The sequence below is a fragment of the Falco biarmicus genome, unplaced genomic scaffold (genome assembly GCF_023638135.1).
Source record: "Falco biarmicus isolate bFalBia1 unplaced genomic scaffold, bFalBia1.pri scaffold_30, whole genome shotgun sequence".
Taxonomy (NCBI): domain Eukaryota; kingdom Metazoa; phylum Chordata; class Aves; order Falconiformes; family Falconidae; genus Falco; species Falco biarmicus.
The window spans coordinates 1,322,943-1,343,498 of record NW_026611861.1 but is presented as its reverse complement, the minus strand read 5'-3'; the positions used below and the strand labels follow the sequence as shown (position 1 = coordinate 1,343,498).

The 20,556-nt window shown below is 45.7% G+C and overlaps 1 protein-coding gene and 2 long non-coding RNA genes across 3 annotated transcripts in view; all 3 read left to right on the top strand.

The window, feature by feature from the left end:
* LOC130143468 (heat shock factor protein 5-like) overlaps positions 1-13,403 on the top strand; it is a 244,798-nt gene extending 231,395 nt beyond the window's left edge. Inside the window, exon 5 of the mRNA XM_056326152.1 lies at positions 13,263-13,403. The gene's annotated coding sequence lies outside the window, so the exon portion shown is untranslated. The remainder of the gene's footprint in view (positions 1-13,262) is intronic.
* A 235-nt stretch (positions 13,404-13,638) lies between these two features.
* Positions 13,639-14,937, top strand: LOC130143484 (uncharacterized). Its single transcript, XR_008819746.1, has 3 exons — positions 13,639-13,701; positions 14,189-14,304; positions 14,459-14,937. It is a non-coding gene; the product is annotated as an uncharacterized LOC130143484 (long non-coding RNA).
* An 89-nt stretch (positions 14,938-15,026) lies between these two features.
* Positions 15,027-20,137, top strand: LOC130143483 (uncharacterized). Its single transcript, XR_008819745.1, has 2 exons — positions 15,027-15,539; positions 19,690-20,137. It is a non-coding gene; the product is annotated as an uncharacterized LOC130143483 (long non-coding RNA).
* Positions 20,138-20,556: the final 419 nt, after the last annotated feature.

Sequence of the window (20,556 nt, the reverse complement as noted above, 5' to 3'; positions counted from 1 at the left end):
GTCTGGAGGTGGCAAGTGCCAGGTTAGAGATGAAGATGGAAATGAAAGCAAGTGACGCACACGCAGTGGTGATCCTGCCACAAGCATGCTGTGTATTGACCTGGGAGAACGCTGCAGGGACTCTCAGAAGTCAAGGTTTTCAGTGCTGTTTCTGTGTTTGATACCCAAGGGATGGTTTCCCTCTGCATGCGTTTCTGGGCAGGCGTGTGCATGGAACATAGGTGTGTCTCTATGGTGCGGTAAGTGGGACTGATGGCAGCTTTTCATTTCATTCCAACTCAAAAGTAAAGAAAGATTGTACCTGCAAAAGAATTCAAACGGCCGTCTTTGTTTCCCAGAGCGAGCATACAAGCATGGGGGAGCGGTTTACAGGTTCAGAACTTCAGCCAGCTCTGGATGGTAAACTCTCAGGTGCGGCGAATGAAGAGACGGGACGCAGCTTGATGCAAGCAAATGTCAATTTATTGTACAGAAGCACGAGTTTTTATACACTTTCAGAAGCTGCGCGTTTTAAACAGATTGCTTCTTGAAGCTAAGCCTTGCATACTAGGCAATCCCTGATTGGTGGTTAACTACCAGCAATTAACCGCAAGGTGTTACCTTTCCTTGGCGCCATCCATCTCCCACTCCCCTGTGCTCTGTAAACATGCCTCATCATGTTAATTGTCTAGACAAGCTCGAGCACATTCCCCTCAGCTAACTGATTGCCACGCGTGGTCCTAGTTTCCAGCCCGCTCCTGCACTCAGGAGAGGAAAGAGAAGCCCCACTTTTTTAACTACAGCTCTGCTTCCCTTAATGTGTCTTCTTGTTAGATTGTGTCGGTAGTCAGATTAAAAGCACATGATTAAACTGTGCTTCTTTATGAAGATATTTGAGGGTAATTTACTGTCTTCAATCCTCTTACGAGTGGGGCACTCTGTTGCCCTGTGGGCAGTACAGTGTCGTGACTGGTAATTTTCCTTTTCTTGCCTAGTGTACGGATGCATTTATGAAGGCAAGCGTTGGGTCTTATTGGCGCCGCACAAGAAACCAACGTGTGAAACCCAGACATTCACTGTTAGAAACAGGAAGAAGCTGTGGGCCCTTGCTTCAGATTCTGCAAAAGATGTACCAAGGCTGAGGAAAGTGGCAAAAAGGGAAGAAATGCCATAGCATAACTTTGGGATGGCAGGTGAGGTTTCCATCAGTGTTCCTCAAACGTAGCAGCCTCATTTGGTTTGCGGATGTGGTGTTGAACTCAAACTGCGAGACTAGTTTCCTTTATTGCGGGTGGTACTGTAGCGCACGTACCTTTCATGTCCCAAGTGAGGTTGCCAAGGCTCTAGTTAAACTTCCGCAGAACCACCTCAAATTTTCCGTAGCGCGTGATTTCCTTCAACAGTCAAGTCCAGGTCTGTGGCATACAATAACCCCTACCCCATTTGGGATCTGGATGGAGTTGATTTTTAATTCAGACTTACCTGTGTGCATTCTTTTGCTTTTTCATAGTGTTGTTCCATGTTTAGTCCTTTGTTCCTTACAAAAATAATGTATGGGTGTCTATGGAGCTGGAGGTGTTTACGTTCTTGTGGCTGAATGTAGCAGTGGAGCTATCTTGCTGTGTTTAAATCAAGAGGAGCATAATGTAACTTCACTTAAAATCTGGTCTTGGTAGGCAGATCCTACCCTGATAAGCATTTAAAACAAAAAATATTAAAAAAAAATCAAATCTGTGACAAGGTATAGGTAGAGCACCTGAACTGGTGCAAGGCAGCAATTCTCTCGCTGATATCCACACATTGCAGAGCTGTTGCCATCATGACCTTGAAATAGTGAGCCATTAATGTTACCTACTAGCAGCTTGTGAACCTAACAGTCAAGGTAGAAAATAATTTCCCACTGCCACCTTTTTTTAATTTTCTTGTATGTTTTAAAGTTTCTGATTTGATACTTTCTGATGTATTTGAAACCTGTGTCATATCCTACAAAGTTTGTGACAAGTGTGTGGCAGATGGGACTTTTCTGCTTGGAGAGGTGGTAAGATGGAGAGTGGAGAATGGTTTTATGGCACAAGTGTAGAAGTATAACAAGGGATTAAGAGGCTTGTGTACCTTGCTGCCAGTTCAGTGGCATGAGAATTCCTGTAATGACAGATTCCTTCTGGCTCTGAAGGAATGAACGTGCCAGCCTGCTGAGTTTCCACCCAGAGCGACACTAGCAACAGATGTCGTTCCCAAATGGTGAGGTGGTTGTAAGCTTCATCAGTAGTAGAAGCTGTGGAGAAAGTCACGAATCATCTGCCGTTCTGCAAGTCAAGTGCTTGGCTCTTTTGTCACTAGTGTTGATTTAAGGGTGCGTTGCTTATAAATAGCACTTGACCTTTGTAATTCTTCATACTGCTAAGTTCTGGGTGCCATCAGAGAACCACTGTGCTGTGAAGGCCCTGTAAACATACGGCGATGTTTGTGTTTATCCATTTTGCCTTCCCTTAGATGATGTTATTTTGTCATTTGAAACCTTAGTGGCAGGATTTGGGGCTTTATCCTGATCAGCCATCTAAGGGCCAGCTCTCAGCTGCAGCTGCAGCATAAGAATTCAGGTGGTTTGAGCACCAAATGAAACTTCCACTTGGCTGTCATTTTGGCTTTTCCCTTCCTCTTAATTTTCATATTTTAATTAAGAGTTTTAAGTATTTGGCTTCCTTACAGAAAAAAACCCCAGTGCTATCCTTGTCCTGTTATGATAAGGCCCTAATCTGGAGGGCAGAAAGCTGAGACCACCAGGAAGATGTTGAGAGGAAGGGGAAGAATGTTAGAGCCATGAGCTGGGTGTTCTGAGATCTGAGGAGATGGAAAAGGTGCCTCCCAGGTAGCTAAAGGGAAGCACAGGAGAGCAGCTGGGAGCCAGAAGTGTGGTGTGGGCATACGGAAGTGCTACGCTGTGGTGTGTTAGGCAAATTATTTTTAGGAACTTTCACATTTGTTGTCATTTCCCAGGCTCCTGAGGTGCAGGAATGCTGGAGGCAAGAAGCTGCCAGCATCAACTATGTGGAGAACGAACACCTCTATCTCCATTTCACTTTCCTCACTTCTGTGTTGCGGTGGCAGGGCAGTACAGACCCTGACCCGGACCCGGACCCTGACCCTGACCCTGCGAGTACGCAGGCAGCTTGTGTGGCCAGTGCCGGTGTGGTTCTGGCACAGAGGATCAAGCTCTTCATGCTTCAGAGCTGTCAGGCTGACACTCTTCAGCACTCAATGAAGCTCTAAATTACAGCTGAAGGAAGACAGAAGTTTTGCTTCAGAGCTTGATAATGTCGTTCTGATCCATCCTTTTGCTTGTTCAGTGGCTACAGAAGGGAACCACTGCCTTGGTGGGAGCATCCATTGAGTTCTTCATGTGTGATATTAGAGGATCATTGTGTCTGTTTATGCATGAGACCATTACAGTAGGTGTTTTGAAGATGTTCACGTGTGGTACATAAAACCTTTGCCAGTAAAACAGTAAATCCACGCAGTGGGGTCTAAAGCACACAGATCCAGTGTGATCCTCCAAAGAGCTTTGAAATTGTCTCCCCAAGGGTACAGACCTGGCTGTTGGTGATTCTTTTGACCTGCCTTTTATAGCGGGTTGCTTGGAGAAGTTGCTATGTCAGAAGTCTTCTTCTGGGGGCCAAATGCTGCAAATGGTAGGATGTTTAAGGAAGCAAATGAGTAACCTTCAGACTTGATTTTACTCTTTTAACAGATTGCACACAAATGGGAGGCCTGAGCAGGCTGCCTTTAGCAGGGGAACATGACCTGACTGCACAGGAGGCAAGGAACTCTCTTCTCTCGCTGAGCATGAGCCCTCAGTTTCAAGGCAGATCTGAAGAGGAATATTTGACCCGTGGGAAATGCAACTTCAGATACGTAACCCAGGTGGGACTGCCATGTGAGCCCTGTGATAGGAGCCGTGTATCCCAACCGTGAACGTAGAGGTTGGGCCCAGTTTTTAGCTTGGTTCAATATGAACTCTGCTGACTGGTTCTGTGATCAAGAGCAGGCAAGTCTGCCCCCTGAGAGGATGTTGTCGTGGGTGGAAGGGTTGAAGTGCAGTGACTGCGTCAACAGACAGGTGGTTTGAAAAGTCTTTTGGGCAAGGATCTGGTACGCTGGTGTAATGCCTTTTCCCTTTACAAAGGTGTCCAGTAAACACAAGTGTTCCTGCATGTGTCCAGTAGCGCAGAGACCTCTGTACTTTCTTTGGACTGATTGTTGTGTAAGATCTGGGGGTTTGGGGACAGTTCTGAAAATTGTTCAGAAGGTGTCTTGAATGCTGGGTGAAATGGGTCATCACTTCCATAAACCTCTAGCCTGTAAAGAAGAGCCATGGATGTAAGGAGATTTTCTTTTTTTCTCTTTTTATTGTTACTGGGAGGAAAAGCAGTGATTAACTACTGACCTGTGATACCCCCAGGTGCAGACTGTGCAGTGCATTTGAGGTGGATCACTCCTGTACTGCCAGGACTGAGCCCAGACTCCTCAATGCTTTGCACACTGGCAGTGGAAGTCCTTGTGCAGCTGTGGGTACTGGCTTTCTGTGCTGTAGCGTGAAAACACTGGGGTTAAGTTTGCAGAGAAGTAGGAAAAAATTGATTATTTTGTGCTAGGAAGAGAATGTCCTGTAGTTTTCAAGCTTTGAATGTCTCCACTTGGAATTTAAAAACAGCTTTTAACTCTGCTGCTATGTTTCAATGAGAGGGAAGGTGTCTGGTTGTCACAGATGATGCATGCCATCAAGAAGGATCTTTGCTTTCTGAGTTGAGCTTTCTTTGCTTGACGTGGAAAGTGCCTTAAGCTGTACGATTTCAGATGGCAGTGAAGGAATTACATCGACATGGGGATTTAGAGACAAATCCAAAAGTATGTTGCCCTATCGTTTCAAAATATGAACTTTCTAAACAGGATTTGCTGGGTTTTGAGCAGCAGACCCATTTCACATGTGCCTACATAAACCCCATTTTCTCAGACAGACACATGCATTATGGTTTGTGATGCAATATTTACTTGACCCGTAAGCCGTACTGTGCTGTGCTCTTCTGGGCTTGTCGTAGTCCTTTGAAACGCAGCCCTGCGCATCAAAGGGGCAAGCTGTGTCATCTGCTTTCCCCCACAACACAGAGCAATGTAACTGTCCTAAGTGCAGGCTGAACAAAACTAGTTGAGGGATTTGTGGGCTGCTGTTCAAATCATGGTGGGCCAGGAATCAGCCCATGCTTACTAAGAAGTTTAATTGTCCTATGCCACCTGAGAGGCAGGACAGTGTCAGGGCATTTTCCCAGGGAATAAAACTGGATGTGTCTGCTTCTCTCCAAGGGTCCCCTATGTAAAAAACATCCTTCAGCACCATCTGGGTGCTTGGTGTTCTCAAAAGGACCCAAAGGGATGAAGTTCACTCCTCCTGCCTGCGTAACAGCAGGAATTATGTCTGCAGCTGTGCTTCTGCGCACTTCGAGACTGCCTCCGTTTCTTTGCTTAGCCAACCAGAGAAAAAAGCCAAAAAACCCTAAGCTGAGTTGGCAAGTGTCTTGCTGTCCTCTCTGAAGGAAGTAAATTACCATCATCCTGCAGCTTGCCAAACGTGCACCAAGTGTGAAGAAGAACATGATGTGCACTGTCCTAAGCTCTCAGCAGGTCAGGTTTTGCTGTCCTCTGGAAACTGTCTAGCTCTTCAGTTTTTCTCCACAAAGGACACATTGTTTGGGGTAGTGATGAGGTGGCCCCCCAGGTGCCCCAGCTTTGTTTCTAAGTGCTATTGAAGTATTTTGCCTCCTGAAGAGACTGTGTTCCTCATGAGGAACGGTTACTTCGAAATAAAGTGACCCCCTTTCTGTCTAAAGGGATCGAGCTTGAGACTGTGGAGGTGGAGGTGCTTGGTGAGGGAGGCAGTCAGGCAGGGCCAGTCTGGGGTGCCCAGCTGCGCAGGGCAGTGACGGCACCCGTGTGCCTGGCAAATGCTTCTCTCGCAGTGTCGCAGGGAGAAGGTGTGAGGGTGCTGGGAGAGAGCCGGCGCCCCTGGGAATGACAGCAGCTAAAGGTGAGGGCTGGCTGCGTGGGCAGCAAAGGGTGAGCCAGCCACTCCCTTTGCAAATGCAGTGGAGAGGGAGGGAGCCCCTCCATCAGCACAGCAACGTCTGCTGGGGCAGGGCCGGAGGCACCGGCGCCCAGGGCAGGGCTGGCAGGGGGTCTGAGAGAGCCACTCCGCCACCGCCTTGCTTACTGACCCTGTGCGGAAATCGCTTTGGGGCAGCGATTAAAAAGTGCGTGCAAAGTTTTTAGGTCCAATTGGAACACTGAGAAGGGGTTCGGGGCCTTTCTCAGAGCGCCACACGTTGCATAGTCATGTGTCATACACAGGTTTGGTGGCTGGTTTCTCGCTTCTAATGCAAACGCGTACGCATCCTCAGTAGCACTGCTGAAGGGTTTTACGGACTACACATGCTCCCCAAGTGGGATTTTGGCCTCTTTGGGGCAGAACTATTTCAGTTAGAGGTCCCCATCTCCCACTGCCACCATTATCTTTGTCCTATTTTAAACTCATTTTCTGTTGATGTCAGTGGATCCCAAGACCTGATCAGCTTGTGTTCTCTTGCAGCCAGAACTTTCCTCATTGGAAGTCTTCTTCCTGCGCAACTTAGATAACGGTGCTCTTTTCACTACCTGCTCTTTGTGTATCACGCCTGCCAAGGCTGCCTCCCTTGATGAGAAGTCCCTTCATTTGTAAATACTTTAGAGAGTGGGTCAGCTCGGTGGAGGTGTCGCCTCGACAGAGGGGAAGGTGGAGCGTCAGATCTCTGCATGTGGCAGGGGCTGCATTAACCCTCATCTCCCGCTGCGTGAATGACCGCAGGCAGAGGCACTGTGCAAGGAACATCAAACCTTTAATGAATTAAGACAGACCGATCTGGTAGAGGGCCGGGGCTGCAGTGGGCAGGTGCAGGTCACACGTCAGAGGGATCTGTGCTCCACACCTTCTCTATCAATATATCAACGGCGACTGGGGCAGCGTGGAGCACCTTGTCTCCTGGTGTTCCTCAGGGTTCTGGCTCGCTTGGTGGGCACATAGTCGCTATTGGATGGCCTCTGCTTGCTGCTGCCCCCCTGCTCCCCACTACAGCCCACCGCCGTGGCATCCCTGTGTGGCTTCCCCTCCCAGAGGGTTTTGGAGCTTTTTGGCACCGGGCACACCACCATCTTCTTCCTCTTCTTGGGTGGCATGCTGCCCCATGGGGACATCTCTGGCATCCCGAGGGTGTCAGCCAATGTGGGGCGCTTGGCCTGTTTACCAGCAGCCTTGCCTGATCTGGGCACCACCCGGCAGGAGGAGATGCCCGGTGGTGGTGGCAAGTGGGTCAAAATGACCCGGGGCTGCCTCCGCAGCACCTCCTCCACCAGCTGGGCCATGTGGGGCGGATGATGCTGGGGTGCAGTCGGGGGGCTGGCCAGGGGACTATTCAGCAGGATCTGCTGAGGACCCTCTGGGAGACCCTTGTGGGCACCCTCTGAGCATCCCTTCAAGGGGCTCTCCTCTGAAGTGTCCATAGGACCCTCCTGAGAGGGCTCCATGGGGCTCTCTGGCAGCCGGGTGGGGAAGACCGCTGCCAGCCCACCCTGCTTGCCTTTGGCGTCCAGCAAGGGGGATGTTGCCACCCTCTGCCAGGAGGGGTTGGTGTCCTCCTGCATTGCGGCCACCACTTGGTCCTCGGGACAGTTGCCCTCCATCATGCACTCCAAGAGGTCAGGGATCCTGTTGAGGGTGGTGGTCAAGACAGGGACATCAGGGACACCACGGTCGGTGTCCTCGCTGTCCCCCAGCCCTGCCACCAGCGATTGCTCCTTGGAGCAGCCACCCTTTGCCACGTACTCTGAGAACTCCGGGAACTTGTTGAGGAGGGTGGTCAAGCAGGAGCCGCTGAGAACTTCAGGGAGCTCCAGGATGCTGTCGAGCCAGGCGAGCGGGTCACTGCTGTCTGTGGTGGTCGAATGCTCATCCTGAAACTGCAGATTGTCCTCTGCCAGCTCAGGGAAGGCCTCGTTGAAGGCATCTGGCCCCAGCTCGGGCAGGTCCAGGAGATTCTCTGGGCTTGACGGGGTGGTCACCACTTCTGAAAAAGCAAACGAAGCCAAGCCACCCCCAGGGTGATGCAAGCCTTCCTTGGTGCAGGTCACCCCCTATGGGCTCTGCCACCCTGCAGACCTCACCTTGGTGCTTGGTCCTGCTTCTGCCAGAGAGCATATCCAGGGCGGGCTGGCAGGGGGTGGCAGCAGGGACGCCATCCTCACTGGCCACCACGTCATTGTTAAAGGCCTCCAACAGCTTCTGGGCGCTGCCAGGATGGGTGCGGAGCACAGGGGAGACCTGCACGCAATGCTGAGCCACAGGGTGTTGGGGTGGCAGGGGCCCAGCATGGGCAGGGACGTTCAGCACAGTGCAGCCCGTAGGGTAGAGGGGCTGTCCCTGGCCCACGTCCCATGGGCCCAGCCCCACTGGCTGGTGGGGCACAAGTGTCCCCATCACCACTTGCTGTCCCCGGCCATAGGCAGGGGGACAAGGAGCAGGCAGAGGGGGCAGCTGCACACCGCTGGGGAGCTGCAGCACGTGTGGCAGCTGCACGACCTGCCCCGAGTCCCCCAGGGGCCCCTGCACCCCCTGCCAGGTTGCCAGGGCGGGCTGGTGGGTGACAATGTGGAGCTGGGAAGGCCGAACGGTGATCAGCAGCCCCGGGACAGAGGGCAGCACACCAGCAGCGACCGGTGGCGGCATGGTCAGGGTGGTGAAGCTCATGCCGGGCACCTCTGGTCCTGTCGGCAGCTGGAGGGGGAACCTCTCTGTGGGCAGAAGCGAAGGGGGGTGATGGGGTGAGATGCTGGCCGGCACAGCTGGTTGGGGGTTACCCGGAAGGCAGGAGCACCACGAGGAGCGTGCTGCTCTGTGCCGCGGCAGTTGGCCAGTGTGGCGTTTGTTGGGGCAAACAGTGTTCTGGGGTTCCGTCTCCGTGGCGATCATTATGCCAGCACCCGGGTCAGCCAGCATTGTGACGGTTTGACTTTTAATGACAGAACAACTTCCCAACTCAATGGTTTCCCATCCTGCTGATGCTTTCCTGCCCTCAGCGCTGATTTCCCACCCCCACCATAGTTTCCCATCACAACTGTTTTTTGGGTTGGGAGTTGAGTTTCATGTCAAAGGGGAGTTTTCACCTAAATTTCTGTTGATGTCAGTGGATCCCAAGACCTGGTCAGCTTGTATTCTCTTGCAGCCAGAACTTCCCTCATTTGAAGGCTTCTTTCTGCCTTCTTTCAGCCAGGGCAGGGCTGGGAGGGAGTTTGAGAGAGCCACTCCTCTACTGCCTTGCTTAGGGACCCTGTGGGGAAATTGCTTTGGGGTGGGGGCAATTCGAGAAAAGTGGGACCTCAGAGAAGCATAGTATTACAGGAAACTTTTTAGGGTAAGAGACAGCTATCGCTTTCAGGATGGCTGGCATTCACCATCCTAAATGTGTGCTGCCACGGCTCCCTAAGCAGCGCAGCCTGCAACCTCAGCACGTGCTGACAGGAGTAACGGGGGCTGGAGCGGAGTGGAGAGCCCGCGGCCAGTCTCTGTTATGCTCCTGCAGGAAGGGGAACTTGACGGTACCACAGAGCTGATGAGATGTCCACTGCCATGATTTTCCCTTTTATAACAAATTCTACCAGGGACAAGCAATGACGGAAAAGGCAGGAATATGGTTACCCCAGTACTTCACAGTCCCTTGAACTTGTTGTAGTTCCAGCGTACTGGATGGGTTGTGCCCAGATTCTTTCTTTTCCAGTGAGTCTGGTGGAAGAGAGGCAGCTCCTGCAACCCACCAGACTCCTTGGAATTTAACTTCTCGTGCTGGCCCTTGGCACTTTGACTCTGGGACTTCCAGTCCCAACTGGATTAGTGTTGCCCAAATGGTTTTCATTGCATCTGTAATGCTTTCTGGCCCTTCTGCCCCGCTGAGGATGCCATCGATGTATCGATAGACTGTGAGGCCAGGTGGAATGGTGATCTGTGCTAAGGCTGTGGCCGGAGCATTGTGAGCGATAGTGGGGCAGTGTTTGTATCCTTGCGGAAAACTGTTTGAAAACATACTGAGTCCCGCTCCAGGCAAAGGCAAACTGGGCTTTTTCTTGTGCGTGGAGCGGAATCACGAGGAATGCATCTCTAACACGTAAAGCATCTAAAGCTAACCTAACATCTATGCTAACCCTAATGTCCCACAAAAATCACTGCGTTACTGACAATGAAAGGAGAGGAAACAGCACTGTGAGAACGAAAATATCCCACTAAGTCCATTTTTTTGTCTACCTATACAGCAGAAGTGTTCTTTCGTGTTAAAGTCAGAGTATGTTCTGATTTGCACTGCCCCACTAAATGGTTTGATGCTGGAAAGGTTTACTAAGAAATAACTGTTAGTGTTCTTCCTGGTTATGCACCCACATCTTATAATGAAAAAATTAGATGATAACGTCTTTGCTGTGCTACACTGTTCTATAACTGAGAGTTAGGTTCTGTTTCATTTTAAGCATTCTCAAAAAAATACGGATAGTTACAGCTTTTACTAACAGCACTGCGGCAAATGTGAATTCACAGGTGGGCTTTTAAGCCTCACCTCAGCATGTTTGGTGTAGGAACAAACATTACAAGTACTCCAGTATTTTTGCCAGTGCTTTCCTGCACAAATTGTATTAAAAGCATAGATTCTTCTGGTCTTCCATGCAGAAAGTATGGTGAGAATAAATCTGATATTAAAATGACTTCTTCAGATGTCAGAGGTTTATTTAGAAATGTCCACTACCTGTATTTTTTCTTATATACTTGCAGCGGGTCGTAACAACCTGCAGAGAAGGTATGCAAAGTATGTCATCCCTATTATTTCCATTCCTGGGTTATGATAGAATTTGGCACAGAATTTTAGATCAGTTGCAAAAAGTAGTGCTGGGCCACGCATATTCAGATTGATCCATGATCCCAGGTAGCTGTATGGGATTTGGTCATTTTCTTTAATAAGTAAAGGAAAACTGCATGTATTATAGAAATGAGAATTTAGTGAGGCAAAGGGCAGGTCCAGTTCCTTTTCGACTACTACACAGAGATATTCTAATACATCAAATGAAAAGAATTTCTAAAGAAGTAGACCTTTCTGAGCTGGAGAAGAGGTAGATGAAATAGAAAAGATAGAACTAAAATCTGCAGCAAAATATTGCCTCTAAAGGAAGATGTGTTGGGGTTTTTTTCTTTCACGGAAACAAATGAACAATTCCTCTGCGATTCTCCAGACTGGAAATTTGCAAAAAGCTGTGTAGCGTGGTTTTCAGTAGTATAAAAAGCAAAAGCTCTTCAGGGTTTCAAGTACACCTTTGCAACAGCTGTGAAAAAAATGCAAGCATGCAGATTGTTCCATTGTATGAAAGCACCTTCATTTACTACTGATTTGTCAAACAGGGAATAAACTAGCAGTGACGACTGTTGGAAAGTTTTAGGTGAATAAAAAAATCCTCCAAACCAGGAAAAATACTGTGCTGTCAGGTAGCTGCAGCTTTGCTGTGTGAGCTTAATATTCACGTAGAGACTTTTTCTAAATGCGTCACTTAAGGCAGGGATGGCTTCTAATTCTAAAAAGTCATTTGCCTAGAGCAGTCGCTCATGTGCCACATACAGGATTTTTATGCTAACACTATTAAAAAATTTCCCTAGAAAATTTTCCACCTCCTTCGAGTAAATACAACCAATGTCCCTAACTGTCTCAGTTTCCTATTCCACCATAGGTTGCTGTATTTCAAAGACAAAGTTAACCAACGGCTGGTTACTAACCGAGGGCTCAAACCCATTTTTGCAGCAGTCAGGTAGAGAGTGGCCATTTAGTCTGGACCCACTGAAGTGCCAATGTAAATACAAACAAAATAAGGTATATCAAACTTTAGATTCTCTAGCAAAACAACGGAAAAGATATGAAGAACTACGTCTTGTCTACTGTCTGTTTCCCATATGTGTTGTGATCGGCTCCCTGGAAAACAAGAGGCTGGACTGGTCCTGGCTGTGCCCATGAGCTTGCCAGCTGAGTGCTAGGTGGTAGCAAGGAGAGCACTAGAGAAAAGCACAGACCCATTGACCCAGCACCACCGTTCTCATGTTCTTCATGCATGTGAGGCCTGTTAGCCATTGTACTTGTGTTTATTCTAACACAGGACATCAGTCAACAGTCACAACACCGGTGGATTACCAGCACTTCCGTCATATGCTTCACATATAGTGTTACAGGAGAAATTTACACAGATGTGGGTACCACTAGGTTTGCTTTAATCGCCCCTCAGAGCTGGGCCACCACCCCAGCGAGTGGCAGAGAGCAAAGGGATACAGCACGGCTTATATACACTTCTCAAACCATTAGTCAACGTCCAAAGTTTTTAGAAGTTTCCTTTGGTCTTGTCCATTCTGCAAATCCATCACCTGACCCTGTCCCTGTTGATTCATCTGTTTGCTTCCAGTCTCTGCCTCGGTTCCAAGCTCTTCCTCGGATCGTGATCTTTCTGCCTGCTTTAACTCACACACTCCTTCAAGCACACTTAGTCTTTGAGCAATTCCTATGCACATATACTGATTTTTTTTTCTTGAAACACCTGCATTTCTGCGAGCACCTGTGTGCACAAGGTGATCATCTGTTGTTTCTGTGTTCTCCCAGTGATTAACTGGACTGGGTGTTAAACCAGCCTTGGATTAGGGCTATACTGGGGACGAGGCCTGGTTCTGCCACTTAGCTGCTTTAGCACTTTAAATTTCTGAATTCAAAACACATTTTCTTTAACAAGCAATACCAGAACAATGGAGAACAATTAACAAGGGTTTGGTCGGTGCTGTGACAAAATAATGACAATTATTATTTCTGGTGTAGGTTGCTGTATGTCGTATTTATGAAACTAGGATTTGCCGGAAGAAAAATGTTCTATTTCACACCCACAGATGAGCTCACTGAGATGAGCATCCACGTTTTAACAAGCCTTTACATCAAAGGCTGTAAACGAGTGTCAGTCTGCACAACCACCTGGGAATCTTGTGTTGTTCCAGGCACATCTTTTTGTCCCATTCAATACCTTGTCTGTGTGATTTGCCTTTAGTCTGTCCTGTGCTTTCCTGCTAAAGATTTATAGGCTTCAGTCTTCTGATACTGCTCCAGCTCCCGCATCTAATGCTCCTTATCTCTATCTGCTCCATCAAGGTGTTGCTGAAACAAAGAAGTCCAAGAGTACCAGGGAGTTGCCTCCCCTTCAGGAGGAAGGGAAGAAAAACAACTTGCCAGATGAAGTGCTGATCCATTTCACCTATGCAAACAGGAAAGGAGTGAAGAAACAATGAGAATGTACGTGAGATGCAAAGACGCAGGATTTCCGGATAATATTGCTGTATTCTGGTGTGTCGTGTCCGTGTCTCCCCACCCTCCCGCCTTTCCCTTTTTTTTTTTAAATTCAAATCACTATTCTGTTAACTCTTTTTTTTTTAGATCAAGCTTTAACGTTCAGATCTGTAACAGCAGGGTTCCAATACGCCCTTGGTTTTTTGCCCCACAGAAAAAAATGCACTACCATTCTACAACACACACTTTTCCCATCTGAGAGGCGAACAAAACATCATGGCTATTGGAAAAGAGTAGCATAAAGGTAAAAGAGCCTAGGTGATATCAATTTAAGCTATCTGCGTTTAGGTTAAAAGAAAACTTCAGGCTAGGAAGAAAAAAAATATTTCACACGTGCATAATAGAATGAGCTTAACTGGAGAACTCTTTAGGGGGACCAATGAACCGAAAACCATTTAAGGGGTGGTCACAGCACTTGCTAAAGGGATCCTTTCCAGAAAAAAAAAAAGTTGTTGAGCAAGTTTTTCATCCAATGAGTTTAAAATTCAATGGAAGTAAGTACTCAATCTGAGTGAACATTAGTCACTGGGCATGCCTTTTTATTTTCATTACGTCATCACAAGAATACATGCAATAGTTATAAATTTCATGCATTTGCAAACCTGTTTTGATGCTGCTGAGGACACAGTTAACATTCTAGATTGGGGTGCAAATTTAGTGATGCTGGGTTTGCGTTTCTGTTGGACACTGTATTCTTCCAGAAGACATTAATTCTTCTCTTCTGTCTCCAGCAATGTGCTGCTGACAGAGTACAGTAACTGAGTCAAAAACAACACAAGTTTTTCCTCAGCTTGTGTCTTGGATGGATTGTTTTGAATCAGTAAGGAGGAGTTCTACTCTACTACCTGTAAGTAGATGTCCTAGGTTTTCTAGCACAGATCTATACAGTTCTTTAAATATTTCTTTATATATATATATTATTTTTTTTCTTATAAAACTTAAACAAGAAGAATGATTTTTAGGGTGTTTGCTGTGTAACTATAGTAATGGTCTTTTTCTAGGGGAGACTCGCTATTCGGTCAGCTCAACCAGTCCTTATTTCAGTCAATTCCAGCCAGCTCAGCGGTCCTTATGCTCACCAAACACAACAAGCAGTAGCAGGACTGCAAGGCTGGGACAGGGGAAGCGCGAGACTTTCCCTTCAACTGTTGTGTCAGACAACTAGTTTGCTGTTGCTGCAGCTCAGACACTTTTCCCCTGGGTTGCGGGACACTCACCCACACACAGTAGTATACTATTGTTATCGATTTGTTAATAAGTTAAGATTGATTGACTTTATTTGATTGATTATTTGATTTTATAGAATTATTTTATAGAATAGAAATATAGAAGGATAAAAATATATTTTGAGGAAACTTATAATTGCTCAGTAAAAGCTGCTATGAGACCCTCTGTACATCGTGTACCAAGGCCAGAAGAATGGGCTGGAATTATTGTTGAAACTTAGGTAATAATTTAGGGTTTGAAAGGTTTCTTTGTATCTGACCAGTCTTCTGTACGCAGAGGTGTACTGAAATGTCAGAATATGAGATTAATGGAAATTGGGAAGAGTCGACTGGAACAGCTTGTGGTTACCTGCCAAGAAACCGTGAACTTTAGTAAAAGGTAATTCCGGCAGGGGGAGATCGCGACCACCGACTCACATACCACCTACCCAAATCGTACCCCAGACCCATTTCTAGACCTTTCTAAGCTCTACTGCGCAGAATCGGATATAGGAGGAGAGTATGTTAATGATTTACTGGAAATATTATGATTATGTATGAATAATTAATGAATATGTATGAATAAGTTCTATATATGGAATCTGATTTTGAGACCTGGCGTGCGTTGATCGTGAGAGGACTCGCTCACGCACCCGGCCGTCAATAAAGAAGTGTCTGCTTATCTACATCACATTGGTGTCGATAAGGTCTTCATTCCGAGATTTCGGTAACAGTTTTGGCGACCCAGATGGGACCTCGCTGAAGGAGACCGGAGGAGTCGGGGACCTGATCGGTTCCAGCCGGCACCGAGGATTTCTCGGGGACACCCATCGATCCCCGATCCGTAAGGCTCTTCGCGACGTTCCCTGGATTTTTGGTAGGACACTTCTTTTTTTCAATTGTATTAAGTGGGTTGGAGTCCCACTAAAGTAAGTAAGTAAGTGCACTAGAGGAAGTGCGTAGGAGTCCCACTATAATAAGTGTATGGTAAGGAGTGGGATGGAGACCCACCAGTGGGTTTGAGTCTCACTGAGTAAGTCTGCCTGTCAGACGTGGTGAAAGCTGCGCAGGGTTGGACTAAAAGGATCCTTGTGGAAGTGGAAGCCTAGGCGCCTGCCCGTAAGACATGAGCGAAAGCTATTGCAGGGTTGGACAAAAGTGGAAACAAGAGAAACTATATGCTATAGTGTTCTCTAAGGTAGTGCCTCTAACAAGAAGTTAGAATAAGTTTTTGGGGTTTTTTGTTGTTTTTGTGAGTTTGTGTATTAAGAAGAAAATTAAGAGGTATAATATTGTGTTATATGTTTGTTTAAAGTAACTGTGGGAAAGTGTGAGTGTGGCTGTAAGGGTGAGACGTGTAATTGAGAACGAAAGCGAGTGTGGAGTGTGGATCCGCAGATCGGAGTGACAGAGTTGAATAATTGTGTATTGTACTGTGAGTAATTACACCATGGCAACTAAATTAACTCGGTTGTTTAAAAGTAAAAGCATGGGTAATCTTGCTGTAAATGACAAAATCCTGAAAAATTCTTTGTTGGGATGTTTATTGGCACATTGGGGAAATTTACAGGATGATCTGCAAAAGAGCCAGATGATTGAGTATTGTAATAATTTGAGTATTGTAATAATTGGTGGCCTTTGTATATATCGGATGATCAGGAAAAGTGGCCCACGAATAGGACACTGAATTATAACACTATTTTGCAGTTAATGCTGTATTGTAAAAGAGAAGGGAAATAGAATAAAATGCCAGATGTGGATTTGTTTTCTTTTACTTAAGACAAAGAAAGGATTGGCAGATGAATGTAAGCTAACTATTGGAGATAATTTGGTAACGGCTATAACTTCTGATAATAAGAAAGTAGAAAAAAATGTTGTTTAAATTGTGAGATTGGGAGTGGATACAGGAGCAACATTTTTTTATTAAATACCTGTAAAGGAAAAATTGGAACAAAAACAGGCCATTCCTGCAACCCCTGGATTTGAAATTTGGGAATAAGATAATTACACATGAATTTTTGTGTGTACCAAAATGTCCGATACCCTTCTTAGGAAGAGACTTGTTATCCAAATTAAATGCACAGATTGTTTTTGACGAAGGAGAACTTTTCTTGAAAATACCTGAGTCAAAAACGGGAGAAGTTTTGATGATACAAGAAAAGGTAAAGGAACAAGAAATTCCACCGGAGGTGGATTTGGCAGTGATCCCTACTGTATGGGAAACAAATATTCCTGGTAAATCGAAACTAGCAGAACCTGTTAAAATAGATTTGAAGGAAGGCGCAGGAACAGTGAGAATTAAACAGTATCCAATCAAACCGGAAGTAAGACAGGAATTGAAGAAATTGAGTGATAAATTTTTGGAGTATAAAATTTTGGAAGAATGTGAATCTGAGTATAATACTCCTATTTTACCAGCCAGAAAACCTTCGGGTGAATATAGACTGGTACGAGACTTGAGAGCAGTAAATCAAATAGTTAAGGATATTTATCCTGTAGTAGCAAACCCTTATACACTGTTAACAGCATTGAGGGAGAATTATCAGTGGTTTAAAGTGCTTGATTTAAAAGATGCTTTCTTTTGTATACCTTTGGAAAAGGAAAGCAGAAAACTGTTTGCTTTTGAATGGGAAAATCCTCAAACCGGGCAAAAGATGCAGCTGACATGGACTAGATTACCCCAAGGATTTAAAAACAGTCCAACTATTTCTGGAAATCATTTAGCAAAGGAATTTGAAATCTGGAAACAGGACAAACCAAGACCTGGGCATTTACTTTTACAATATGTGGATGATGTATTGATTGCTACAGAAGAAAGATTTACTTGTATACAGGTGACCATTGACCTCTTGAATTTCCTGGGACTAAATGGGTATAAGGTATCCAGGAAGAAAGCCCAAATAGCCTGCCAGACTGTGATATATCTGGGCTTTGAGATTTCAAAAGGACAACGACAATTAGGAAAAAATCACAAAGAAGCTATTTGTGGTATACCTGAGCCGAGAAATATTCATGAACTCGGAGCATTTTTGGGAATGACCGGGTGGTGTCGCCTTTGGATCATGAACTATGGGCTAATAGCTAAACCGCTGTACGAGGCCCAAAAGAATTCCCCCTTTGTATGGGGCCCACAACAGCAAAGGCTTTTGTAGAGTTAAAACGTGCCTTAATGTCTGCACCTGCTTTGGGACTGCTGGATCTAACCAAAGATTTCCAGCTGTTTGTTCATGAAAGGCAACACCTTGCACCGGGCGTGTTACCCCAGAGGATAGGAAGCTGGAAACGACCAGTCGGATATTTCTCTAAACAACTGGACACAGTGAGTAGAGGGTGGCCAAACTGCCTTCGAGCAGTGGCAGCAACAGTGATGCTCATACAAGAAGCTCAGAAATTGACTTTGGGAAGAACAGTAACAGTCTATGTCCCACACATGGTGATAACTGTCCTAGAACAGAAGGGGGGACACTGGCTGTCCCCCAGCCGAATGATGAAGTACCAGGTAGTACTGACTGAACAGGATGATGTGATTCTAAAGACAGCTAACCTGGTAAATCCTGCAGTGTTTTTAAGTTCCATACAGGAAGAAGGACGACTGGAACATGATTGCTTGGCTACCATCGAGTATGTTTATTCCAGTTGTGAAGATCTGAAGGGTGTGCCACTGGAGCGACCAGACTGGGAATTGTATACTGATGGAAGCAGCTTTATGGAACAAGGAGTCCAATACGCCGGATATGCGGTAACAACAGAGACTACAGTTATAGAAGCAGGAGCATTGGCGAGTACTACATCAGCCCAAAAGGCGGAACTCATCGCTTTAATTCGAGCCTTAGAACTAAGCAAAGACAAGAGAGTAAATATCTGGACTGATTCAAAATATGCCTTTGGGGTAGTGCATGTCCACGGAGCTTTGTGGAAAGAGAGGGGGTTATTGTCCTCCTAAGGATCAAACATTAAGCATCAAACAGAAATTTTATGATGATTGCAAGCAGTTCAAAAGCCAGATCAAGTAGCAATCATGCACTGTAAGGCACACCAGTTTGGGAATACAAAAATAATAGCTGGGAATAATTTAGCTGATAAAACAGAAAAAAAAAAAAAAAAGGTAGCAAAGAAACAAGCATTGCAAATGGCAATAATTCCTTCTAAAACAGTAACCCGTCCTAGGGAAAACCCGAGATATTCAGAGGAAGATGACAAATTGGGTCAGTTATTAAATGCTAAGAAAAACTTAGCTGGATGGTGGATAACTCCTAATGGACAGGTAGTAATTCCACCTCCTGTGATGAGAGAGATAATTCAAACGAGACATCAAGAATGTCACTGGGGGGCAGAAGCCTTAGTAACATCTTTACGAAAGCAAGTAATATCAGTTAAGATGTTGGGAATAGCTAAAATGGTAACTCAAAGTGTGAAGTATGTTTGAAAAATAATCCAGTGATTAAGAAAAAGGTTCAAATGGGTAGACTGAAATCTGGTACAGAACCTGGAGATGATTGGCAAGTAGATTCTTCAGAGTTACCTATAGACAGAATGGGTACCGGTACATCCTGGTAAGGGTTGATACTTTTACAGGATGGCCAGAAGCCCTTCCCTGTCGCACCACACAAGCAAAAAGAGGTTGTGAAGTGGTTATTACAAGAAATAATTCCGAGATTTGGAGTTCCTATTGGAATTTCCTCTGACAGAGGTCCACACTTTGTGGCTGAAGTAGTCCAAAGCATTAGCAAAGTATTGGGTATTAATTGGGATTTGCATGCGTCTTGGAGGCCACAATCTAGTGGAAAAGTGGAGAGGATGAATCAAACTTTGAAATGACAAATAAGTAAAATTTGTCAAGAAACCAGTCTAAAGTGGCCTCAGGCACTTCCATTGGCATTATTATGAATCAGGGTACAGCCAAATAGTGGAACCTCAGTCAGTCCTTATGAATTATTATATGGAAAACCATATGAGTCTCCAGAACCAAATCTAAACATACATGTAAAAGGAAAACAAGATGTGTATAACTAATTGCTTTTTCTAAGGAAAACTTTGGCTGCGATTTGGAGTGCAGTAATTTGGAATAGACCTTTACCCCTGGAAAATTCAGTGCATGATTTCCAACCAGGAGACTATGTCTATGTGAAGACCTGGACCTCCGAACCTTTGCAGGAGCGCTGGAGAGGACCTTTCCGGATACTGTTGACCACTTTTACAGCTATCAAGATAGCAGAATCAGATGCTTGGATACATTATACTCGAGTGAAGAAAGCACCTACTCCATGGAAGATTGTCAATCGTGACCCAGAGACTTTAAAATTGACACTGAAACATGTCTAATTTTTATATTGGATTTTATTTTGGTCGGTAGTGTTGGTGGGATCATGGGCCGGCTTGGTGGACAGGAACAAAAGACAAATAGAAACAGAACAAGTAATTGACATTCCCAAACAAATGGCTGAGGAAAATTTGATGGTAGGATTGATTAAAGAATTTGCCAGTTTACAAAACGTCACGCAGATCACTGCTTGTTTGCCAATACCGAGGGCAGTAGGTGAACCTATTCCATGGGGAATTTTAACTATGAATCTGACTAATCTGGAACATAAAAATGAAACCACCTATTGTGAACAAAGGCCAGTGACTCAATGGTATGAACAAGTAAAGGTTATTAGAAAACAGTGGAAGTCGCCAGGTAAAGAAACAGATTGTAAAAAAAAAAAACCCCCGAAACTATTGAATTATGATTTTATAACAGGATCCCGACCTAGTGCCATAGCTTGAGTTCTTCTTCCTGGGGGTCCAAATCTCCACTTAGGATGGTGTTCTTATGATGAACAACTTAAAACCAATGTGAGCAGAAGTATCATGAAATGGACGTGTAACAAAACTGGCCAAGGTACACAATTAGT